This window comes from Perca fluviatilis, chromosome 2 (genome assembly GCF_010015445.1).
Source record: "Perca fluviatilis chromosome 2, GENO_Pfluv_1.0, whole genome shotgun sequence".
NCBI lineage: Eukaryota > Metazoa > Chordata > Actinopteri > Perciformes > Percidae > Perca > Perca fluviatilis.
This window is the reverse complement of record NC_053113.1, coordinates 13,669,965-13,696,810: the sequence shown is the minus strand read 5'-3', so window position 1 is coordinate 13,696,810 and position 26,846 is coordinate 13,669,965. Positions and strand designations below refer to the sequence as shown.

Below are 26,846 nucleotides of genomic sequence, written 5' to 3'. Positions count from 1 at the left end.
GTATTAGTAGGGTGTTCCTAATAATACTTTAGGTGAGTGTGTATATATATATATATATATATATATATATATATATATATATATATATATAATATTATATCCCTTTAAGTATTTTAAGAATATTTATGTTCATTTGCAAATGTGTGGCAGCATGTACAGCTGTCTTTAATTTCACTGTTAGGTGGGTTCCTTTTACAAGCCCTTAGGTAGTTTTTTTTATCCCACCTGTGCATTTTATTATTATTGTATACTTCTTTTTATTTTACTTTATATGCACATATAAAGAGATTCATTTTTAATCTAAGAAATCCATAACTCTTAGAATCTGCAAATATGTTCAATGCATGTCTAATATCTTTCTTGTCCTTGTTTTGTTCTTTCACATAAGTTATGTGAATATTATGTGTCCAAGGGACATAAGGGGTTCCCCAGTATATTCTCTATTATGTAAGGGGACTCTTAACCTTAACTGATTTGATCTATAAGAAGGCATGATAATTTATTAGTTGATTTATATTTTGTATTATTAATCTGAAGCAAGTAATAGGCTAACTATTTAATTACATTCAGTTTATTTAAGAAGGGGACAGTGCAAATTAATTATAAGTTTAAAATGCCAAAATTAGCCATAAGGCTATTTTTCATCTGTAGTCCCCTGGCCTACATGTTAAAAACGGCTTTTTAAAATACAAAATACAAATAAACAAGAAAGAAAGACAACAAAGGAAAGCAGAGCAGAACTTAGCACAAAACAAGATTAGTACGTAGTAACTGATGTTGTCAAATAAATGTAGTTGAGTAAAAAAGTATTTGCTTCCAAAATGTAGTAAGGATAAAGCAGCATAACATGGAAATACTACAATAAAGTACACTAACATTTTTACTTTAGCACAGTACTTGAGTATAGTGTTCTGTAGTTCTTAGTTACTTTCCACCACACTGCTCAGTGCACCCCAGTTTGTTGATTTCTACTAGTCTTCGTATTCCTTGAAAGTCATTGATGATGTGACTCAAACCAGGTCTTCTAAAAAAGGTTATTCCTGCCTCCACTTTCTCACTTTTTAAAATATAAATGCCATCTTAATCATAAAGAATATATTACTTATGCTTATTACTGCAAAGAAACTCTGCTAAGGTTTGGAACTGGGAACAGTTGTCCAATACCAGTATTTGTTCCGCCCTTAAATGTTAAAGGATATGAGATGATTCAGGGGTAAGACTGGCAGAGGGTTCTTGAGCAGCGAATGTTGAGAAAAGGTCAAATCAATTCTTTGACATACCCAAGTTGTGCTTGTAATATAGTACACAAGAGGCTGGCCTGCTTGTATGCTTCCTTTTTAATACATCTCCTCAAGGCTTCCAAAAGTGAAGTCAAGTGCACTTAGTTCTTCTTCTTGTTTTTGTACGCTGGAACAGGGCTGTGAGGTCTCTGTTGTTTCTGGTGAACATTTTGTCAGATTTTCACCAAAATCTCTCACTTTATTATTATTATTTTTTTTCCAAATAAAGGCTATTTATCTCATTAAATCCTTCTGTGTTTGTAATATGATTTATTAAACAGTGTTGGTTCCCTGCTCATAATAGGTTCATATTGAAGCGAACAATAACCAACAAGAAATTGCAGTATTCCTTGATTTTAGAACAGAGGACGGAAATTAAGAAAAATGTGAATTGAAACCTAGACAAAATAACTGTAGAAGGAAAATGTTGACTACATTATTTTTTAACTAGTGGAACATGTTTTTTTTGTCGATCATTACAGATCTTGATATAAATGTGTCTGTTAGGCCTACTCCTGATAAGACATATAATTCACAAGTCACCAATGTACAACTGTGGTTTAATATGATCAATTTCATGCAGTACCAGCACAACAATTAGTGTTCTGCACAAAATTTTTAATCAGGGACTAAACTCTCAAAGAAACTTGAAGACCTCGAAAGTTAGATCCAGAAGAAATGACTCAGCATATAACACAACATCTGAACTCTGAAGAAATTTGTGGTTGCACATGGTACACTGTTCCAAAAATTGCATCTTGATTTTTCTATCACCTTTCAAATATTGGTGGTAAGACCAATTGGCAGTCCAAATGCATCCTGCAGGGAGCCAGAGGCCAATGATGTGCCAAGTGTGTGTGTGTGTGTGTGTGTGTGTGTGTGTGTGTGTGTGTGTGTGTGTGTGTGTGTGTGTGTGTGTGTGTGTGTGTGTGTGTGTGTGATGTTTACATTTTAAATTGCAAAGTGTGCAGGATTATCTGTGTGATTGATGTGCACTATAAATAGACTGAAGTTGAGTTGCATCTGTATTTTTCTTGGTATTTGGGGGGTTTAGCAACTGTAGGAGGAGTTTACATTCTACAGTTATTCGTGGTGGTAATTGTACTTAGTATATTTAGATCTTAATGTTGGGGAAACTTTAATGCTTTATTTTAAGGACCAATAATTTCCTAAGAAGTGACCCCAGTATTTTTTTAAATGTAGTGATCATTGCATCAGTAATAGCACACATCTAACCACGTGCGTCTGTTGAAATTATACCGTTAGCTTGTTTCATGTGATTAACTGTTCAAGAAGATAGTGATTTAAAACAGAACAGGTTTAACTATTAGTTAATCATATGTATGGTTATCTAAATATTTTGATGGAAATTGCTAGATTTTGATTGGCTTGACAGCCGGACTCCGGAGCCCCGCCCACCTCTTCTTCGTGGAACAGAAGCTTGAAATCTTAATTTTACTGTCTATGCTTGAAACGTTGAAAACCGTGGTTAGTTAAAAACGGGGAAAAGTAGGATATCCGGTTAACTTTAACGACGACCGAGTTACGGTACTTAACTAGCTAGTTAATTAATTAATTACCTAGTTAGTAAGTCGGTAATCATTACATCATTTTAATAACCATGCCTAAGGTATGTTTCTTTTTTCATAACAACAGTAACGTAAGCTATTGATACGTCAGTTGTACCGGTAGCTAGGCTAACGTTTTAGCTAGCAGCTAACGTTGTCTCAAATGTGAAACTAAGCTAGCGTTACGTTGAGGATCTTTGGTTTAACCCTTGTGTTGACTTCTGGTCAAATTGACACGTTTTCAATTTTTGTTTTATATCAGAAAATATGGGACGTAGAAATAAGCGCTGAAAATGTGTAGAAGAAAAACGTTGGATAAAGCAAAGACAAAAACGTTTTTTTTTCAAGGTTGACGGGAAGACAACACAAGGGTTAATCTAGCTAAACCAGCAGTTAAATATGGGTCAGAGTGATTACGAACGAAGCTAAAATGATTGAAACAGAGTTTCTTATTTTTGGTTCCTTTATTTAACGATAGTCTTTGTTTTTGTTTTTTTAACATTTGAGTTTTTTCGCCGCGTCTGCTGCTGTAAAGTGACGATGTGTAAACCACGTGTAAAACGCGTAAAACACGCCTCTTGTGGCTTTTTGCTAAAATTTGACAGTGACAGCCCCCACCCTCCACCCCTTCTCTCTCTCTCTCTCTCTCTCTCTCTCTCTCTCTCTCTCTCTCTCTCTCTGCACTAATGCTGATATTTATCTCCAGCATCACCAGCGGAGAGGAAGAGGAGGAGGAGGAGGAAGGAGAGGTTGTGTCAGGTGGAAACGGGGACCTCTATGGATATCATCATCACCCTCCACCGGCTCGCATCCTCAGCACCGACAGCATCTCCCTGCCGGCGGTCACCGCTGCAGGCACACAGCGCCCTTTTTCTGCGCCAAGGCGTTGCATTTCCACGGTAGAGACTCCCCGGGCAGATTCTGTAATTACCCTGACAAACCGCTTCTTCTTCCTGTAATAAGGACTAATCGAGGGAAGACCCTGCTGGAATAAAAGCGGAGCGTCAGTTTCCTCCATTGATAAACCGCTCTTCTCATCGATTCAGCCCAACGACGTCTTGGTATAAGAGGACAAAACCAATCCAAAAGACGGACGCTGAAGCTGAAGGTAAGGCCGACAGAAGGACGTCAGGACGATTCCTTTCTCAATGGGTTGTCGTTTTATTTTGTCATTCCCTGTGTGAGAGCAAGGAGTCGAGGTGCACGGTGTTTTTTCTTTTTTTTTGTTGCAGGGACGCCGGCCTGCATTTGGGTGCAGGGTACTGCAGTGATCCGGCGGGGGGACGCGTTGCTCCATGTCTTTTTTTTCAACTACATGTGTTACATGATGCATGCCTGGAGAAGTGTTTATGATGCCTGCCAGAGCCGGTTGTCTAATTTGAAAGGATAAATGGGACAAGAAGCAGAGTAGCGGCCTAGTGTATGGGCTATGGTATGTTGTTGCAAGTTATAGCGGTTAAATTTAGGTTTCTTTATAACCGATAACTTTAAACTATAGATGGTTACGTTGGGTTCTGTGGCATTTTGGCGAACTGTGCCCCAATGTAAATAGCAACAGAACTTCCCAAGTGATAAATCTCTACATGAATAGGCCTACTATATATCCCTGCAGGAAGTTATAGTGTGTCTCTGGTTCATGGTGTGACCTGACATTACTTTGGCATTTCTGCCCCTTGTGGCATCAGTTATTCCTGATTTTTGTTGCTCTTTCTTAAGGGGGTTAATTCATTCAGATTATTTGTATGCTTTTTTTAGTGAGACCAGGCCAACAGCAGCATAGCTTGCTTTAGCAACACAAGAAGCAGATGCACTGTAGCCTGTCAAGTCTTTATGTGGTATGTTTGATCACATCTGCAGTGAAAAGTGACTACAATCTCAGTTATGCATTGAGAATATCATTGGCTATTCAGTATGTTCGTTGTTTGGGGTAAACATCTAGAGCTACTGTAGGGAGCTAATACAGAGGTGTACAGGCAGGTGTAGGTTAGTTGGTTAGCTTTGGTGTGTTGGTGCAAGGTGTGTGTGTGTGTGTGTGTGTGTGTGTGTGTGTGTGTGTGTGTGTGTGTGTGTGTGTGTGTGTGTGTGTGTGTGTGTGTGTGTGTAGAGGGGGGTTAACAGGAAAGAAAAGAGTAAGACAGGCAGTCACAATGAGCAAATGCTGTAGTCATTAATTTATTCCATTATTTCATTAAAGATAGCAAATAGCTAACTAGCCTGCTGGTAACTTTAGTTACATTTATTGAGCCAGTTTAATACCCTCACTCTAATATTATTTTGGGGGTTCATGGTAGCCCATGGTAATAATAGACTAATGTGTTTTGGCCTTACTGTACTATGGAAGACCCGTGGTGTCACTATTCAGCTCCTCTTATACACCTACAGGGGGTTGCAGTGTGTCTGTGGTGCTCAGCAGTTTACTATATGGTGAATTTATTACACTTTATGGTATACACCTTGCCTACACGTATCACTAATATTTATACATTACAAAAATAAATCTCTGTTATGTTCCACATTTAGTTCACATTGACCCCTTCTCCTCAAAAGTTGTATAAATACCCTCACATTACTACAGTACAGTACAGCTGGGGTATATTATCGAGGTCAACATTATAAAAATTAAAATGGTATAGCAAAAATGATTTTTGGTATAGCTCACGTTCCAATATATTACCTAGCTCTATTACAGCACTTCTTTTCCCCGTCTTGTCTGGATGATAGACAGCCTCTCGGAGACTCTGAAGCTCTCTGCTGCTGCTCTGTTGTTTAGCAGACATCAAGGTGACTGTTTTGATTAAGACTTGTGGGCTTGCTGGGCGTCGGCTGCTGCTCTCGCTCACAGATGTTTCACTTTGCCGAGGTGAAATGAGTGGAAGTGACTCAGTGCGGTGTGTAAAGTGCGTACTGCGTGACGTCATGATGAAGCATCCAGTGTGTGTACGGGTGAAAGAGAGCGAGAGCTTCTATCCCTGTAAGAACAATCTTCAGATATTTTTGGAAAGTGAGATCATTCTGGATAGGGAGGCGAAGTCCCTCCCCTTCCGGTGAACCCCATGGGACCCTATTTCATAAAAAAAAAATATATGTACGGTAGTGAATGGGGCAATTCAAAGTCATGGTTTGTTGTAGTAACTTAGTGAACTACATATCTCGTCTAGCACAATATACGTCACCTTGCTTGCTGCTCGGCTTGCTCGCTAGCTAGCTAGCTTAGCTATGTTTCAAAATATATGTAACTTTATCCTACTTGATGTTTTTTATCCAGCGTCTGTTTTATCGAGCATGACCCGTTGCTCGAGTGAGTAACGTAACCTCCCGGGACGATACACGCAGACATCGTAGTTTCAGTGAGATGTCACTTATGTGACTTTGGGGTGAGTAGTCTTTCTAATTACATATTTTCAACAGTTTTACGACAAACTGAGACTTTCTTGACTTGCAAAATGATCTTTTAGGTTGACGAACATCACATGTGTAATTCATGGCTCAATTCAACCCGGATCAAATCATTATTTGTCTCTCGCCTGTTCACTACCGTACATATCTTTTTCAAAAATAATGTTCCATGGAGGTCCACCGGAAGGGGAGGGACTTCCCCTCTATAAAGTTTGGGATAAGTCCTTAGGTTAGGTTTGGGTCAGTCATTGTTACATTTAAGGTTAGATCAGGGTCTCAGAGAGGAGCTCATGCCATCAGACAGAATACAAATGTCTGAAATTTTCCAAAAATTTGTAAATTTCAGTGTGTAATTCAGTTGGTATTTTAATGGCAGACATGCAGGGCATTTACTGTGTAGCAGCCCGAAGGCATTCTTTGTTTGTGGCTAGTGGCTACATCTAAATTTGCAAATTTTTTGCTGCTCTTTTGTTGACAGATCAGCAAGAAATAGCACAGAAGCAACAAACTTCACCACTGCTCTGATAAAATACAGCAAAGCAGAAAAAACATCAACATCCCTGCATACAGCGTAGTAATACCCACCCTTAAATGTGCCGTAGGTAGGGCTGGGTACCGAACGTCGATACTTTTATGGCACCAAAAAAAAGAAATATTTATCTTTCGGTGCCAAATTTCGGTTCCAAAAGCGTCTGAGCGCGTAAGTGCAAGCTTATCTGTCCTCTCTGCATATTGACACAAAGCGGAGCTCCGACCGACACACACACACACACACACACACACACACACACACACACACACACACACACACACACACACACACACACACGGAGAGGTGTGGACGGAGTGAACTGTCTGCTGTTTTGTTGAGGTCACAGAGAGTCACGGTTGGTTTCAAGTGTAGTTACAGTTTTTCAAATCTTCACGCAGACAGTGTTTGCTGCGACGATATGATATTAATGGCGAGCCGAAAGCGGTCGCGGGGCTGTTGACGTTACACCTCCTCTTAGACAAGCAGGCACAACGGTGGTTTCTCTGCCCTGATGACTGACTGACAGGCTGAGCTTGCAAAGCCAGGCACTTTTAATAATGTTACTCTGAGTGAGCAGTTTTACCAGAATTTTTTTATTTGTTTGATTAACAATTAAGGTGGAAAATAAAAGCTTTGTGTTTAATGTATTTTTGTTGACGTTGAAATGGATTTAAAAACATATGGTATCGAAAAAAGTATCGTTAGGAACCGGCATCGAAACTGAGGTATCGAAATTGGCACCGGATCGAAAGATTTTGAACGATACCCAGCCCTAGCCGTAGGTAGGATTGCAAAGATCCAGGACTTAGCCAAAAAATGTGAACATCGACAACTTCTCAGTCCCTCCCCCCTTTCTGCTAAAGGCCAAAACGGTCTCCTAAGCCCCTCCCCCCACAAGGGAGAATGAATGTGTGTGTATGAGCAGTGATTGACATGCAGTTAGACACAAAAACTTCACGCAGACAGCGTTTGCTGCGATATAATATAGTAATGGCGAGGCGAAAGCGGTCGCGGTGCTGTTGATGATACACTTCCTGTGAGAAAAACAGTAGTTTCTATGCCCTGGGGCACGACTGACAGGCTGTGGTTTGAAGGCAAGGCAACTTTATCTCTACAGCACCTTTCAGCAACATGGCAATTCAAAGTGCTTTACATAAAACATTAAAGAGCAATTAAAAACGATTATGATGAAAATAAAAGAATAATATACAAATACAAGAATACAAGTTTAATAATTATTCTATTTAATAGGTTGTATGGACAGGTTTGGGAGGAGAGAGGGAGGGGTTTTATGTAAGGGATAATCACCGAGAGGCAGGGCAATAAACAGTTTGATATGCCCGGCTCGTGGACGGCTTGCCGCCCGAGACGATGGTGATCTCAATGATTATCCCGTTTATTCTACTTCTTGCTTGCCAACATAATAAAACAATTCAAATACTTTAATAATTATGCTTTTTCTTATTCGTATTGCATGTTTATTAAATGTATACTCTGTTTGAGTTCATCTCCCTCAAAAAGTAGTCCCCTTTAGAACTACGGTGAATAACGTTAGTTCAGCTGTAGCTAATTAGTTTCTATAGCAACCACACAAGGCTGCATCTGATCACTAGTTTAACGTAGTTGAACTGTAGCATAAAAACGTCTTAACAAATCGTTTAGTTCTTCGGCGCTGCAGATGTCCGGGTCAGTTGTCACTGTCAGTCTATCCTTCTGGTGGCTCTTCCGCTCGGTGAAAACCTTGATAGCAAAGGCAGTTGCCTTTTCCGTGTTTGGTTCGAGGGCCCCGTCTTCAATTGTACTCATCTGTCAGATCTCGGAAACGGGGACGGCGAATAACGTTAGCTCAACTGTAGCTAATGCTAATTAGTTTCTATAGCAATCACACAAGGCTGCATCTGATCACTAACGTTAGTTTAATAACGTAGTTGCTACATTGTATCTCGCTTGCGAAACTATACATCGACTGACCCTCCGATAGATTTCCGACACATTTTAGAAACTTTTTGAAAACAAGGTTTATTTTTACAATGGACCTCATGTTTGAAATTTCTGTGATAGAAAAAAAATACAAGTGGCGTATTGATCTACTATTTGATGACGCTGTGCTCAGTCAGCGGGCGACCTGCCGGGTTAATGCCCTCCTCTCAGCCAATCAGAATCAAGCATTCTTAAACAAAGTAGAATCATTTTATTTAATTTCTGTCAGTGTAAAATATTCTGAATAAATAACAGAATGTTCTATGTAAATAGGATAAATAGGTTTGGAATCATTTTTACAACTGAAATATAGTTTTTTGTAACAGACAGAGGGAAAGTACAGAAAAAAATTACCGTTGGGTACCGGAACCGAATTTGAGGTACCGGTATCGATACTGGTATTGGTTCAGATGCGAAAGGTACCCAACCCTACCTGCTTCATGTAGTTCTACTGGAACATAGGGGCAGTTTCAGCAAATATGACAGAAAGTTAGAAAAGTATTACCTACTGCACCTTTAATAAGTACTATTCTCTTCACTGCAGCCCTCAGAAACTTTCTGACTCTTTTGGTAAAAGAATCCCAGATTCAAATCTAATACATATTTAAGATGTCCCTTACAACACCTTCATTTGCAGCTAAAACTGCGCAAGATTCACTGGTTGTGACCTTTTGTCTAAGATGGATTTATAGGCCATGTAATAAGTATTCTACAGAAATGGATTTTAGTGACATTGGCTGATAGATTGTAAACAGGTGGTTTTGGAAAGGGCAAGACATTTTGTACTATGCTCGACAATACATTTAAACTTTTACAGAATACATGTATTTAACAAGCCAGTATCAGTTTAATTTATTTCTATACAATATGTAAATTCCTCCTATCAGGAACCCTAATTTGATGACTGTGTGTAACATTCAGCAGACCTTCCGAGGTGCATTTATTTAATACCTGATCATTAGATCAATCAATAGAAATGCCCGAAGCCAAACTTGACATGACATGTCAGCCACATAGCAAAGGTCGTTATAAATGACATTGCATTGCTTGTGACGATATTGATAACGACTGCAGTTTGTGTGTGTGTGTGTGTGTGTGTGTGTGTGTGTGTGTGTGTGTGTGTGTGTGTGTGTGTGTGTGTGTGTGTGTGTGTGTGTGTGTGTGTGTGTGTGGTAAAAAGGGGACGCACACTGAGGGCCTGGTCCCCATTAAGCCTTTAGAGGAAACCGAGACACAGAGCTGCTGCCACTGACTGATTAACAGTGGCAGCTGTCTCTCTCTTAACTTCTCTCTCTCTTTCTTCATCTTTCTAGTGATATGCCCTCCTGTCTCTCTTGCTCCTTCGATTTCTTTTGCCCCCCTGATTTTCTCTATTCCCCTCCTCCCCTTCCATGTCAACCTTTCTGTTCTCTGTAACATCTCTCTTCTATAACGTCACACTCTTTTTTTCCTCACTCTTTCACCTCCTATCTTACTCCTTTAGTCTCTCTTTGTCTCTATCTCTCTTTATTATGCCTGCCTCTCTCTCTCACTCTCTCTCTATACGTCTCAAGGTCTAACCTCTAAATCAAAAGAGATGGACAGACAGATGTCTGTGGTCTACATTAGGCTGTTCTTTTAACATTTGTCCAGCAATATGATTAGTGGAAAAAAACTAAAACTAAGAACACGGTCACTTAAATCGTTATCATGTCTAAAGAATTCATCATAGAGTGGGAGGTACAAGGGATCTGATATAGAAATGTGGCTAAAATGTCGTAAGTACGTTTTCAACCATATTAATTTCCTGTTGGAGCTGGGTTCCAGTTGGATGTTAGAAATTTGTAGATGAAACATGGACACATAAATGAGTTTTCTCTATGCCACATCTGCTTTTAAATTATTATTTAAAATTATTTTATTTATTTATTTTCCGCTTTTATTTGATATTAGGCTACACCTGAAGAGTTTGACAGGAACAGGGCACGAGAGAGGGGAGAAGACATGCAGCAAAGGGCTGCGGAATCGAACCCTTGCAATTGAAGGGCTGTTCTGGTGATGCTTATCTCATTTCATTGACCCTGTTCTTCTTGAGCCTTTAGAGTTTATTATACCATTACCCCCGTATTTAAACGGTAAGTGTTTATTTTAGATTCTTGACAATAACCAACATTTTGAATATTGCTCGCTTTATTCCTGCTAGTTATGGGGACATAGGAAAATATGACCTCTGGAGTGGGGACGTTTTGGGATGCAGTAACTGGGCCCAAGTAACCAAAACTGGAACCAAGTTACTTGGAAAGATTCTTGCAGCTTGAAAAGGACTGATGAGGGGTTCTTAAAGAGTGAATCTGGGCCCACTTAGTATTTTGTTGTTGGTTGTTTGTTAAAGGTTAGAACAACATTGGAAAATACAACAACACCCATATCTAATTTAAGTCATATTTTACTGACTACTCAAATCTCACATTTCTGAAACCAGAGATGTGCTTATGGTTTAAATTCTTTTCGTTCTTATAGTTGCATCTATTTGAAAATGCTTGACATGACATGATGGGACCTCTCAAACCTATGCAAATTCTTTAAATATTAACTAAATAAATATGAATCCAAAAGAAGCAGGCTCCTTTTTTCAGCTTCATAGACACCTGCTGTCCTGCTGCTCAGGACCAACAGTCTAAGGCCACTGAAGTCACCGAGCGGCCTCACTGCAGCGTTTGGGGGGGTTAAGTGCTTGTTTCAAGGGTGCCTTATGTTTGGCATCGCATGTACTGAAAAGATTAGAGGATCGTCACTCTTTGGTAGCATGGAGGCCCCATGCCAAATGCTAATAGCCAAAACACAAGTTGTGTAGGCCAGACAGATAGGATTGGAGGCTAGGACACAGGGACGAGTGGGAATAGAAGGAGAGGACGGTTTAAAAAGTGTGACGGATAATAAAAGGAGAGAGCAGGGAGGCGGGGGGTGACGCTTTCATTACACGGTTGGTGTAATGGTGATTTATTGTGGTTACCAACGGCGACAGCATAGCTGGGGAGAGAGGACAATAATAACACTGAGTGGTTTAGAGGAGAAAGCATAACGACTGACAGGTCTGCGCACACACACACACACACACACACACACACACACACACACACACACACACACACACACACACACACACACACACACACACACACACTCATACTCACATTAAGGCTGTGCAATTAATCAACTTTTGATTTTGGCTCCTAATGATCACAAAAACAATGTAATCGAGAAAAACAATTATTTTGCACATTACATTTTGCAAGTAAACTTATTTTGTCTTGTGTGAATGAGAAAAAAAGTTCAACGGAAAAAGTATCGAGGGAAATTTCACAGTTGAAAAAGAGGAAACCAAGACCAAAAACCGAAACACCGAAAGAAATTATGCCAATTATTAGTACCATTGCATTTATGGCTATGACTGTGTACTAACTTTACTAAAATCAAGGCATTGCAATTGTATAAATTAATATTAAAGTTTAATTAAAAATCTAGCAGAAATATGGCTACAATCTGATAGTCACATATAGTATATAGTAGCCTAAGAACAGAATAGCTTACCTATTGTTGTTATTATTATTATTATTATTATTATTATTTGAGGCACTTTCTTGCAGGATTTCACTGAACATATCAGACAACGAGGGTGCATGCCCCTCATCTGGTGCAGAGAGACGAGTCTTTTTTTCTGCGCTCTGATCTCCTCCTGCGCTGGGCGCTGCTCCGTGCGCTGCTCCGTCTCCACGCGGGTTCTCCGCATCCATCGCGGCCTGGATCATTTCTCGTGCGCCCTGCTTTATTTCTGCATCCAAGTAATGGTCTTTATAACGCGGATCAAGTACAGTCGCGATGAAGTGCAGAGGATCTGAATAGATCTAAGTGAAACGTGTGCTGACAGACTCTAAGAGCGTACTTTTCATTCTTTTCAATTTGGTTCAGGTCCACCAGGAGAAAAAAACAAAGTTACACTTTACTTGAAGGTATCGACATAAGAGTGACATCACAGTGTCATGAACGTGTCATAAAACATTATAAACAAGTCATACACGTTTATGACATAACGCTTCTTTTAGTAAGTGTCATTCGGTTTTGTCATGACAAGGTATGGTTAGGGTTAGGGTTCATGTGTCATGACTGGGTCATGACAGTGTCGTGTTCATGACAGTGTCATGTCACTCTTATGTAAAAAACTTTAATTAAAGTGTTACCAAAAGCGATGCCTCAGATGATCTAGATTCTGTCCTGAAAGGGAGAGATGAGAAGACAGGAGGAGTTAGATTGTCAATCAAAGTTATTTCTTCACATCGACTATATCCTGCTCATCATCTGTTTTAGGGCTGCAAATAACAATTATTCCTGGAACTGCTGATCATTTTTTCACCAATCGAATATTCAGACTGATCTCATAAAGTGGCGTTTGTATGCCATTTTGGCGTGTTATCAAGACACATAATCGCTTTTTAGTGTGTTTATAAATGCCGTTTGGCATCCATTGACGTACATTACGTGTGAATTGTTGCCATAGTCCAACCGTTTATTGTTTTCCTAAGCGTGTGATGTTGGTCACCGTCATGTTTTTGTTGTTTTTTTGTTGTTTTTTTGTGTTACTAAAGCCTTTCCCAATGTTCTATTCCTAAGAACCTTTTTTACACGCATGTGACTTGTTCTCGCGATGGCACGGCACGTTCTCGCGATAATACGCGTGTGTATGTTTACATCCGCTGTATACAGCGTAGACATACACGCAGATAGCTCAAAATGCGTACAGATAACACGCCATTTGGCTTTAGGAAAGTGGCGTGTATGTTTACGCAAAGTCATGATGCCATGTTGGAATATTTGTGTAGTATCAAAATTACAGTTTACCAAGTGACTTATTAAAATCTCTTGTTTTGTCTGATGAACAGTCCCAAAAAACAAAGATATTTTAGTTTACTACTCAATAATCACAATGAAAGGCAGCAAATCCTGACAATGAGAATCTGAAAGCAGAGCATGTTTAACATTTATGCTTAAAAAATGATGTAAATATTAGATTCATTTTTGTTGATATACTTAGTGATTAATCAACTTATCTGTTCAGCTCTACTCTTGTTCTGCATCTTATATTTATTTTTGCAGGAAAGACCTACCAGGAGTGTTCAGAATTTATGTATATCATTTGTTTTGTTTGACACACACACACACACAAGCACACCCACACACACACACACACACACACACACACACACACACACACACACACACACACACACACACACACACACACACACACACACACACACACACACGTACGTGATTCCTGCTCTTTCGTCCAGCTCCATGGAGAGATCAGAGAGTCTGCTGCTGTTTCAACGTTTGATCCTTCAGTGTTGAAACAGTAGACTCTATATCCTGGACTGACTGAAACATATGATCACCGTTACCCCGTGGAGTCCAGCAGCCCAAACCTCAGAACCAGAACTAGATCCCCTTCCACTCTGGGAAAGCACCTAAAGATCCAGAAACACCCTTTATTCTAATCCTGTGTCTGCGGAGTAGTTTCACCTACTTTTCTGCTCCAGGTTTAGTGTTTTCAGTTTGACAAAGTTGTTTAGCGCTAAGATTATCTTTGTTCATTTCCTTCAAATTGTCAGAGTTTAAACAATATTAATGAAGCAAAATTAATAGATCTCAGCAGATCTAACGGAAGCAGCATGAAACATCGAATTTATCACTGCAACGCCGCCATAACAATAAACCACATTCACACATGAACTCAAATCACATCAACCACATGAATTCAAATTCACTGAAGAGAACTTTCTTACTCTAAGTGTATTTGTGAGCAGTATAAATGGTAGGGGTGTACCGATATCCGATATTAAGATCGCATGCTGGAAGAGTTGAGTATTTGAATAAATAAGAACTCAATACATTACATCTATGTTATTTTGTCTTAGTTAGGAAAGTAATGTTTAGTTAGGAAGGTCTGGTGGCTTTAGTCTCTTCCACATGGTGGAAGGAAGGTATAAGGTGGAAGGTATACAGTGTATTATTAATTCACAACAAACAACGGTATCGGATCGGTATCGGGTATCAACAGATACACAAAGCCCAGGCATCGGTATCGGGACTGAAAAAGTCGAATCGGTGCGTCCCTAATAAATGGACTGGGGTAATGAAAGCATTCAGCGGCAGATTTACTCCCATCGCTTTCATTGTAGTGCAGCTTTGTGGTTCTAGGTGTTTATTACTGGTCAATTGCCCATACTGGCTGCTGTAACAGCACACAGCATTACTCAGCACTTTGCTTTTGACACTGCAGTTGGGACAGAAATGCAACTTACTCGTCACAAGGAATACAGTTTAGCCTGGAAAAACAGTTGTTTGTTGTTTCCTGTGACTATCAAGGTTTTTAATAGTCTGAAAAATGAACAGTTAAGTTGTCATCAGGTTAGTTATAGGTTTGGGCTTTAGCCTTGAAACTTTTAACAGGAAGCCTGCATTCTGAATTCAAAACCTCTTTTTGCTGCTTATGTGAGACAGAATCGCCCAATCAGAATGAATTTACTTTTGATATTGTGATGTTGAGACATGCCGGTTTTACAAAGTACATCCATAATGCTCTGAATGCAGATCAAATCATTCAAAGCTCAATGTGTGGACACTTTTTTCTTTGTTTTTATCGCAACCATCTGAGATATCCTGCAGGCTTTGTTCAGTCTGGAGGCAAATCATGAAGCATCTCACTGCTGCTGTTACTTATAGAGCAGGAGAGAGAGAGAGAGAGAAAGAGAAAGAGAGAGACAGAGAGAGACAGAGAGAGAGAGAGACAGAGAGAGAGACAGAGAGAGAGACAGAGAGACAGAGAGAGAGAGAGATAGACAGACAGAGAGAGAGAGAAAGAGAAAGAGAAAGAGACAGAGAGAGAGAGACAGACAGAGAGAGAGACAGAGAGAGAGACAGAGAGAGAGAGAGAGAGAGAGAGAGACAGAGAAGATAACAGAGACAGAAGAGAGAGAGAGAGAGACAGAGAGAGAGAGACAGAGAGAGATACAGAGAGACAGAGAGAGAGAGATGGAGAGAGACAGAGAGAGAGAGACAGAGACAGAGAGAGATACAGAGAGAGAGAGAGAGAGAGACAGAGAGAGAGAGGTTTGGAAATAGTGTTAATTTTGTCACCTATTTTTAATTTAGTCTTAGTCTTGTGCCAAAAATTTTTGTTAGTCAAGTTTTAGTCGACTAAAAGTCTCGTCATTTTAGTCTAGTTTTAGTCAAAAGAGAACTCAAGGTATCTTAGTCGAGTTTTAGTCGACTAAAAGTCTCGCCATTTTAGTCAAGTTTTAGTCAAAACATTTTAGTCTTTTTTTAAATAAATTATTTCTGATAACCATTTCAGTCAAATAGTTATAAAAATAAATAAATGCTATAAAAGTTATATAAATATTGAGCCTCTTCCTTATTTCACTAGTAAACGACAAAAACAACCACTGCATGGGGAAAGGATATTTTACAATAAAATAAATGCAGCACGAAACTGGCGAGGCGTATTTCAAGTGAACGCAACATCTGTTGTTTTTCAGACAACGGCAGCTGCAGACTGTCGTACGTCTCGTGTTGGAAATAGAGACAAACCTTTACACCGTTTAGCTGTCAGCATTTTAACTGTGTTAAATCCAACTGCTAGCTAACGGTAGGCTAACGTTACCTGCTGCCAAGTGTAGTGTTAACTAGCTAACGGTATGCTAACGTTACCTGCTGCCAAGTGTAGTGTTAACTAGCGCCCCGTGCAGCGATGTTTCGGTTGACTCTAACGTCCGTTTAGGAGCATCAGAGAGAAGCGCAGGCTGTTCGGTCCGGTAGATAACGGTCGTTAGGGCACCTGTCGGTGCCGTAGCACCGGGTCTCAGTAACAGCTGAATATTCTATCTCATGATGAAAAAGTAGAGACGATTGTAGACGAAAATGAAGAGAGATTTTATCTTTGTTTTTATTTTATGCAAAACATTTTAGTCTCGTCTTTTTTCGTCAACAATAATGCATGTTAATTTAGTCTTAGTCAGCGTTTTTGGACATTGGCGCAGTCTCGTCATCGTCTCGTCTTCGTCATGGAAAAAAAGGTCGTTGACGAACATATTTAGTCTCGTCTCGTCTGACGAAATTAACACTGTTTAGAAACGGGAAAATAGTGTAGTAAAGAGGCGACAAAAAACGTGCATATTAATTTTTACGTTTGGTCCTAGTCTTTTACAGTATTATTAGAGATCACCTTATTCTAATAATCAGATTCAGCTGTTGACGAATCAGCCAACCCCAGGCAACACTATGTCTAACAATCTGTCTCTCTTTCACACACACACACACACACACACACACACACACACACACACACACAAATACATATGAGAGCAGTCCTGCGAGCTGTGAGCCTGATTGATTGGAAGACACCAGGTGGTTGAGGTTAGGCAAGGAGAACAGAGGACATACACACGAACACACACACACACACACACACACACACACACACACACACACACACACACACACATTCATATCTTGTATAAGGTCCTACAATGGTAATACACTTTGTGTTTTCTTTGTTGTCTATTCTTATACTGGTGGCCTTTACTACGAGTCTCTCTTTCGACCTCGTAGCAAACCAGTAATTTCACAGTCTAGTGACAGCCGAGACAGCAATATTTTCTTTAAGGAACAACATGGTTAAAAATATCACTCTAGCTTTCTCTGATTATCTTGTCTTGTTTTATTCTCCACATACTCACACCTCTCTGTGGCAGGTGTGTCTATATTTAGCTAGAAATGCCGGAGGATTTTGCCACATGGGAGATATGGGTGAAAAATGTACAGGGATTTAGGGAGGTTAAACTATCTCATTTGCAACATCTGATACTACGTTTACACATGGCCGGCTATTTTCATAAACGGACATTTCAACCTCTCCGTTTTCAAAAATAACATCGTGCACAGCTGTCAGTTTTCAGAAAAGTGTTCGTTTACACGTACCCGTGTATATATGCCGTCAAGAGCACGCCAAATCTGTAGTTGGCAGTGTAACGAGAAGCTCAAGCCCACGTTAGCCAATCAGAATCCTGAAAATAGCAACAACAGCAACGAATCACTTCCTCTCTCTTCTCTTCCTCACTTCCTCGGCTGCCTAAACCTCCGTTTGTCTCAGTTTACATGCAAACGTGCAAACAAAGTTCTCCAAAATCTCCGCTCTGGCCGGAGTTTTTAGAAAGAATCCTTTTCAGAGGCGAATTCTCCGTTTGCGTGTAAACGAAGGGCACAAACGAAGGGAAATGTCACCGTTTTTCAAAACAACCATGTACGTGTAAACGGGGTATGAGATTACACCCTCACCGGGGATTTCCACTGGATGTGTAACAGGATTTGTTGCGGAACGGCTGTGGCCGTGACTGACAGCTGTAGTCACGAGGACCCACAAGATCTCGTGAATTCAGGTAGAATACAACCACAAAACCACCACCAGTTAGTTTCCATCCAGAGGAGTAGAGGGGGAACAGCTCTGCGCTGTGTTTTCAAGGTGTAGTTCAGGGAAGTATGATCCGCCGTGAGCACGGTGTGTTTTATTTTGAAAATTAACCGGATATTTATTTTGTTTCTGTGCTCGACTTCCTGTCCCGCACTATCTGCCGTGTGCTGAATTGCTGCGGAGCTCTCCGGCGTCCGTCAAAAATAGAAGCTCTGCGTATCTGCTGCGGAGGGCTGCGGACTGACGGACCTGGGGCGGAGTCGGGACGCAGACCTTCCGCAGTCTGTGGAAATTGCCGGTCAGATGCCACTCATCTGAGACAAAATAGACCAAGTCATGTTGAGATATTATCCGTTTAATAGCAGACAAGGTTTCAGTGATGTTTAAGTGGAAATATCAGTCCCTCATCATCAAAGAAGAAATGCACCAACATTCAACAATCATACAGGAGAAAAATCATTTTACTTCAGCAGTTCTACTGACACAAAATGCAGCAGGTAAACCAATCAAATGATTTTAAAGGACGCAACCAATGCGTCCTTTGCAGTTCTTTGGTACCCATTAATCCATTGCAAGCTAGTCGATTGAATAATTACTTAAGTAGCAGTGCTAAATATAAAAATAGAATGGAATAGTTTCATTATATTTAAGATGCTTTATCGGCAAATAAGCCAAACATTCACAGCTTCCAGCTTTTAAAGTTTCTTTTTGGTTTTTGACTGTTGGTCGGACGAAACGTGACATGAATATTTCACTTTCGCCTCTTGGACAAATCTTTAACTATTTTCTAACAGTTTAAAGCGATTGATCGAGAAAATAACCGTTAGTTGCAGCACTAATTACATTATTGTTAATTTCCGTGTTTTTTTGTGTCCTTTACTGGGGGGGGGCTGTATGGATTTTTTCCCCCCATCCCTATCCTTTACTGAATGGCACAGTGAGAATGTCCACCCTACATCGCTGCATTAGATTAATTCAGTTGACCAATTAATCAGCTCATTTTCCTGCAGGTTCCACCCTCTGCCGGGTTCTTGTGCAGTCCTCTCTCTGCCTCAACACTCGATACACAGCACTGTAATGTTTGCTGTTATTGCCTCCAGGGAGAACGGCTAAGTGCATGTGCACAACTACCCCTCCTCTGCCTGTCTTGCAGGACACGCTGACATTTACTCGATATGGCTACGTTGTTTTCCAGTGGTTTAGGTATATGACAACTGTGAGCTCAGACTTTTGTTGCATTGGAGAAGGAGGGAAGAGGGGTGGGAAGAGGAAGAGATTTACAACATAAAGGTCAAGGTACAAAATGACAGAGAAACAGCACAGCAGCCTCAATCACACTTTGTACTTGAAATCCTAATGAATCAATTCATCTCATAATTGTGAAAAAGTTAGATAAGCACACAACATGCATAGAAATGTATTCCCCCAAGCAGCATTGGAAAAAAACGAAACCAAATGTCATATTTTGTGTCTTGTGGGCACATTTGCTCTTTACCAGAAGAAACCATTGCACCTATTATTATTATTATAATAAATATAATAATATTTTTGAAAGTGAAGCATTTATCAGAACTTGCATAATATATATTTTCTCGATGTGCAAACATCTTAAATGTCTCTTTTTAGTAGTCATTCAACATAACACTTATTGTGGCCTGAAAGGTGGATTTTTAAATTTCCATCCGTCCTAAAGAACAGTGTCTGTTGTCAGCTTGAATCCATGTGTGTTACAGTGGATTCCTATACTGATGAGCTTTCACAGTGGAGAAAAAATTATCATACCCTCGGAAACTTATCAAATTGCTCCTGCAGCATAATCCACCTGTCTGCAGTCCATCTTTATGTTTATGTTCCAAACTCTCACATATTAAAACATGCCTGCATGTAGCTGTATACACTGCTTTATACATCATTTTCAGAATTTGATGCTTAAAAGCATCTATCACACTTGTTTGCAAACTATAACAACCATCTGCTGTTAACATGACATACACTGACTAAACGAATAAGAGATTATAATATAATGATTATAATATATATATATATTTTTTTTAAAGAAGATCAGTGGAATATAAGGAAGGAAGTGTAAAATGCTTATACAGACACATAACATAGCTCCTCTTAGCTACAGTCTGGGAAAAATCTGCAAAATATCTGCCTAATAGGGAGAAAGTGTCCTCTGAAAACACAGTTCATATTTGGTAACTGCCAGGTTTTTCTTGCACGAGTTTAAATTTTCACCAAGTCTGCTGATTTTTATGTCTGCTCTGAATTTTCGGATACCTCAAACAGAAGCATTGCTTGAAGCATATCGTTACAACATACATATTGTACAACAGGAGCCGTATTCACAAAGGATCTTATCTCACCAACGGGTTCTTTCTTAAAGGACAATTGACCTCTCGCCGGCCCCTCCCCCAAAACGTCCATTGTCCAATCACACATCATAGCAACCGTTACTATGTGAGCAGGTCCGACAAACATTGATTCCAAGCAAGATGGTGAAGCGGTGCGCCCACGGCATTTGTAAATCGGACACTAGATACCCCCTCTTAATACATCCATGGATACCCCGAGAGATTGTCTGGAGGAGTTGTGTTTAAATATCACGCCCCAATATATTCTCGGTTTTGAGGCCTCGCCCCTACAATTTACGACATGGCGAGACGTAATCCGGGTGAGAAGCGGCACTTTTCAGAGGTGGAGATTGAAACCCTGATATCTCAGGTTCATTTGTACTAACGTGTGTACTATTTGGCAGCCTGAAAACTGTTAAAGACTGTATAAAGAATGCGGAATGGAAAGAGATCACTGATGCGGTCAACAGTGTTGCCGTAGTAAATCGGACTCCAGCTGAAGTTTATTTAGTTTATAGCCTACATCCTTGACACATGTATTCTATAGTCCTAATAGTAATATACAGACTTATATTGCAATCTCTTAGGCCTACATGTAGGTGTACTTATATTTAAATAAACACACAGTAGCAGAGTTTATGTAGTGTCTTTTATTTTACTCATGTTTTTTTTCATGAGTCAGAACGAGGCAACAGCTGAGGGAGAGTGCGTGTCCTCCGCCCCCCATGCTGGACCACCACCCCGACCCTGTTTTCTGACAGCAGAGGGGCTGGAAAAACAAGCCGAAATAACTCGGTCAATGGCAGAAATAAATCGTTCACGTTCAAGAGAAAACGTTTCATAAATGAGGACCAACGTGAGCGGTGCCTACAATGGATAAAACTGTGTGGACGGCCCCACTCCCAGTTAAATGTGTTGAACATTATGAAGCATAAATACGTCTGCTCAAAGGGAAGGCTAACAGCTAACTAGTTACCGTGTTGTCTAGATCTACTAACTAGAGGCAAGAACACAAATTGGACCAAAGTTATGATTACCATGGATATCATTGCCAGAATGTTAACCTACTCTCTAAGCTAAGTTTAACGAGCCCTTTAGCTTTAGCCAACATTAGTTAACATGTTAGCTAATGCTAGCTACATTAGCTGCTGTTGTGTTGGGTCTTTGAGCTCCCCAACTTTATTTTTTGTCAGTTTACAACAAAGTCGAACATTTGAATATATCTCTCCACTGCATACTGTAACCCCTTTTGCCTCGATCTGGAGGATATCGCGGAGGTATTGCTCCAAAAAAGGTCACTGACACGCACGGGTATACCTCATCCCGTCATGGCAATCTGTCGCGCTGGTCGTGTTTGACCATTTGTTTGTCGGACGTAGCAACAGTAACTAAGGGGGGCGGGGCTTGGCGAAAGGCTAATTCCAAAACCTAGGGCTTAATAACACACGGGTACCGAGTCGACCGTTCTCTGGGATCTGTTTTCATGATAATCGAATGTGACCAGTTTTATCGCAAACCGCTAATTAGCTTCTAACGCTAGTTGTTGGGGCACTGGTAAAGTAAAACACAGTATGACACTAACAAGGCTCAAAATAGCACCACACTTCCACGGGAGCATAATGAGGGTCCCTACATGTAAACCAAAGCATTGAGAACTTTGTAAGTGTACAGACAGTTTATTAAAAGATAGATTATAAAGACAGGACCGTTCGGCATACAGGCAGGCGCCTTCTTGGGAAAACACGGTCCCGATCAGTCGAACGCCGAATGCCGTGCTTGAGCTATGTTACTGGTTACACGGCGTTCGCATGCCCCGACGACTAGCTTTATAAGCTAATTAGCGGTTTGCGATAAAACTGGTCACATTCGATTAGCATGAAAACAGATCCCAGGGAACAGTCGACTCGTTACAAATGTGTTAGGTTCATTTTGCGCAGGAATTGTCCTTTTAAGGGTTTTTCACAAAGCTGCAGAGAGCAACTTTTGGTTAGGAACAAATGAAATAAAATGATAGACTATAGAATTAGGAGATAGCTAAATCAATATAGATTATTGACTTGTTAAGTATTGTATATTGTATCTGGGATCACATACCATCAGCATATGAGTTTTTAGGAGTCTTACCCCGGATTTCCGCTGAATGCAGAACGGCTGCGGACCGGCTCCGCTGCGTGTCCGCTCCGTGCTCCGCCGTCCCTCAGTACCCACCGGGTCCGGAGTTGTTGCGGCACGGCTGCGGCCATGGCTGACCGCTGTAGTCCCACATCTCACGAATTCACGTAGAATATAACCACAAAACCACCACCAGTTAGTGTCCATCCAGAGGAGTAGAGGGGGAACAGCTCTGCGCTGTTTTCAAGGTGTAGTGCAGGGAAGTATGATGCGCCGTGAGCACAGTGTGTTTTATTTTGAAAATTAACCGGATGTTTTATTTTGTTTCTGTGCTCGACTTCCTGTCCCGCACTATCTGCCGTGTGCTGAATTGCCGCGGAGCTCTCCGGCAAAAATAGAAGCTCTGCGTATCTGCTCCGGAGGGCTGCGGATCGCCGGAGCTGTGCCGGAGTCTGAACGCAGCCGTTCCACAGTCAGTGGAAATACACACACTGACTTTAATGGAAACCTAATTACTCCGCCGCCGTTCTGGAGTTGGTGGAAATTAGGGGTTAAAGTTAGGACTGAGACACCCCACTCCACCAGTACTACTACTACTGTAGGAGCTACTTTTAGCCTTAGGATGTTATGTGAATACGGTCCCAGATGAATATCCAGTGCATTTTGTTAAGATTGAGAAGAAATCTGTTAGATGTCAAACAGTTCCGTCAACTCTTTAAAAGAATGCCGACTGAAACCGAATATCAGAAATTTAAACTGAAGTCTTTCCGTTATTGATGTTTTGAACATTTCCATTTCTTACCTTTCACCCTGAAATGTGTGATTTCTTGGTAAAGTTTAGAAGTTATTTTTATCTTCTGGTTTTCAGCTGTCAGAGACAGGACAGATGAGCCAAATAATGTTTACTCTTTGTCTCCCACCATCAGAGAGATTGTATTTTAAGCTTCTCTTTTGTAAAATGCTCTGATGCCAAGGACAGATGCTGCATCATTCATGAATGGAAAGGAGCTGTTATTTATAGACTCCGGAGTAGTTTTTGCTGTAAACCATGTTATTTGTGCATTTTAAACACTAGTTAATTTGGAATGTTGCAGCGACCGTTCGACGATTCAGTGAACCTGTGTGGCTAAACAGGGGTTAAAGGGTGTCGGATGAGGTGTGTGTGAAGTCAGTCACAGTTTAATTATGAAGTGTGAACTGCCTGTCCACACAACCTTTCTCGCTTTCCTCTGCGTGTACGAGTGTGTGTGTGTGTCTGTACAGTACATGTGTGAGTGTCTGTACATACATGTGCATGTTGGTCCTCTTGGTGTGAGTGGGCCAATGAAGAGCCAGATAATTCCAAAACAATTTAGTGTGACGTGAAACAGCATTGTAACCATTTTAACTGAAACTATCCATGGAGAATAAGCACCACTATATTGACTGATGACAACATTATTATCGTTATCAATTCATCTGCAGATTATTTTCTTGATTCATTGATTCATCATTTAATCTATTAAATGCTACATGTCCAGGACAATTTCCCAAAAGTCCAAGGTGAAGTCTTCAAATGTCTTATTTTATTTGACCAACCAAAACCCAAAGATTAAATATTCACATTTGAGAAGCTGAAACCACAGAATTCTTTTCATTTTTGCTTATAAAAGACATCAATCAAAATAGTTGCCAATTAAAATATTATTTGTTGATCAACTCATTGATTAATTAAAGGACAACATTAAAACGTTAATGTAAATTGGGCTGTAATGTAATAAAAGCATCATCTGTCTATAAATTACAGGAACGTCTGTCTGTCTGTGCGTCTCTTATAAGCATATCTCTCGAACCGTTAGTTCCATGGATTTCAAACTTGACCGGTGTCTTGCTACGGGAACGAGTAAGTGCAGTGCCAAGTTTGCCAACTCTGGTCGGCATTGGAAACGGGGGTCTTGGTTCGCTCCCAAGTGCACTAGAGTTCGGTTCAGTTTAGGTGAGAAGGCAATCTGATCCTAATATAGGAACTGAACCAAAAAGCAATGCATTTACTAGCTTGCAATTTCAACTTCTATATGATTTAAGGGATAACTTTAAAATCCATAACCTTCTCCTTACTCGCTGTCTTGTCAGCTGCTTATTGTTTCACTTCTTGTAAAATATTAGAAACACTAAGGCAAAACCAGAAAAACCAAGACGTTACAAATTTGATGTTGCGCCATTATTTCTGAGACCAGGAAGTGTCAGCAAGTTTCACTCGGATATTCTGTCTAATAGACCAGCGACCATTTGATTACAGCGTTTGGTGCACTTGACAAAGTGCAGTGTGAGCGCTAAATGAACATGTGAAAAATGCTACAACTACAGCCCCGAATCGCACCGAGTCTACAGCATTAAAGGTGTGAACCAGTGACTGTTAAAAAAACATGTCAGAAGGTGTGAACGTGCCCTTAGACTCCAGGATCACTTGATATTGTGTGAAGGTGAAAATGAAAGATCATCTTCAGTTCAATCAAAAAAGGTAAATATGTGAAACATTTGCGGTCAGGTTTTCACGGTAGATGTGTGTTTTTATTGAACCCATTTAAAAAGACAAATGCACAGATAAGAGATTTATTTATAAATATATATATTTTAATAATTGAAATGTGGCAGTAAAACTCGATCACCCGGAGTACACCAACACTATTTTAAAATTTTAACCTGCAAGTTTTTGAAATGTGGCAGGTAACCAGATCACCTGGTTTTAGAAGGAGGGAGGGGGGGGGGGTCGAGAAAGGTTGATGATGTTAATCCTCTCTCTTCTCCTTCTGCTCCTCTTCCATCGCTCTCGCCTCCTTTTCTTTCTTCTGTCTTTTCAATCCCTCTTTCTCTCTCTTCGCCTGCTCCTTCCTCTCTTTCTTTGCTTTTTTCTCCATCTCCTCTTTTTCCTTCTCCTGTCTTTTCAATTCTTCCTTCTCTTGCTTCCTATTTTCCTCCTTCTGTTTATTCTCTCTCTCCTCCTCCTCTTTCCTCTCCTTTTTCAGCCTCTTTTCTGCCGCCTTCTTGGCCTTCTGTTCCTCCTTTTTCATTCTGGCCTTCTCCTTGTCTGTTTTTTGAGCCAGCTCCTGCAGGCTAAGGAGATTGACCTGAAGATCAGAGTTTTGCTCTTTTATGAGCTTGATTTTGTTCTCCATTTGGCTCTCTTTGTTAATCCACTCCTTCTCCATCCTTCTGCTGTTCTTTTCCATCTCCTGGAGGCTGTGGTAATGTACCTGAAGATCAGAGTTTTGCTCTTTTAGGAGCTTGATTTCATTCTCCATTTGGCTCTCTTTGGTAATCCACTCCTCCATCCTTCTGCTCATCTTTTCAAACTCCTGGAGGCTGTGGGTTTGTATCTGAAGAGCAGAGATTTTCTCTTTTAAGATCTTGATTTCGTTCTCAAAGCTCTCCTCTTTTGCAGCGAGCTCACACGTCATTTGGTCTTCCAGAGTGGAGAGTTTTGTTTCAAACTCTGCCTCCCTCTGGATGATCTGCCGTTCCTTCTCCATGAGCTTGGCTTCGCTCTCCAAATACTTTGCTCCTAGAGCCGTCTTTTCCTCGGTTATTTTGTTGATCAGGTCATCCTTTTCCTGGACGACATGGCTCAACTTCCTATCGTTGTCCTCTGCCTCTGAGTTTGGAGCGTTGCGTCCTTGTCCATCAAATTCTGGTTTGGTATGCTTGATAATATACCATTAATCTTCTTCTCCTGGGTGTCTCTGTTCCTCTGTTGCTCCTGTTTCAAGAGCCCGACGACCCGGTTGAACTCACCACTCCAGTGGAGTTTGGCTGACAGGGAGATGTCCTTCTCTGCCTTCAGACTTTCTCTGAGAGAGTGAATCTCTTCATTTTTCTCCTTCTCCTTGATTTTACTCTCCTTTTGGACATTTTTCCTTATGGTTCTCTCTGAACGTAGAGCCGTCAGGATTCTCCTCTTCTCTTCCTCCAGGCCAGCATTTTCGGAGACCAGCTGGTTGATGAGTTCTTGAGTTTCCAGTTGGTCTTTCTTCCGGTCCTCGAGCTGTACGCCGGGAGTTGGGCAGACGACTGTTGCCGGCATTGTTGCCATGATGTCACTCTGCACGACAAGTTCCAGAATGGGATGACCATAGAACA

At 40.6% G+C, this 26,846-nt stretch overlaps 1 protein-coding gene across 1 annotated transcript in view; it reads left to right on the top strand.

The window, feature by feature from the left end:
- Positions 1-2,774: 2,774 nt before the first annotated feature.
- LOC120574254 (spectrin beta chain, non-erythrocytic 4-like) overlaps positions 2,775-26,846 on the top strand; it is a 117,944-nt gene continuing 93,872 nt past the window's right edge. Inside the window, exons 1-2 of the mRNA XM_039824503.1 lie at positions 2,775-2,910; positions 3,555-3,956. The gene's annotated coding sequence lies outside the window, so the exon portion shown is untranslated. The remainder of the gene's footprint in view (positions 2,911-3,554; positions 3,957-26,846) is intronic.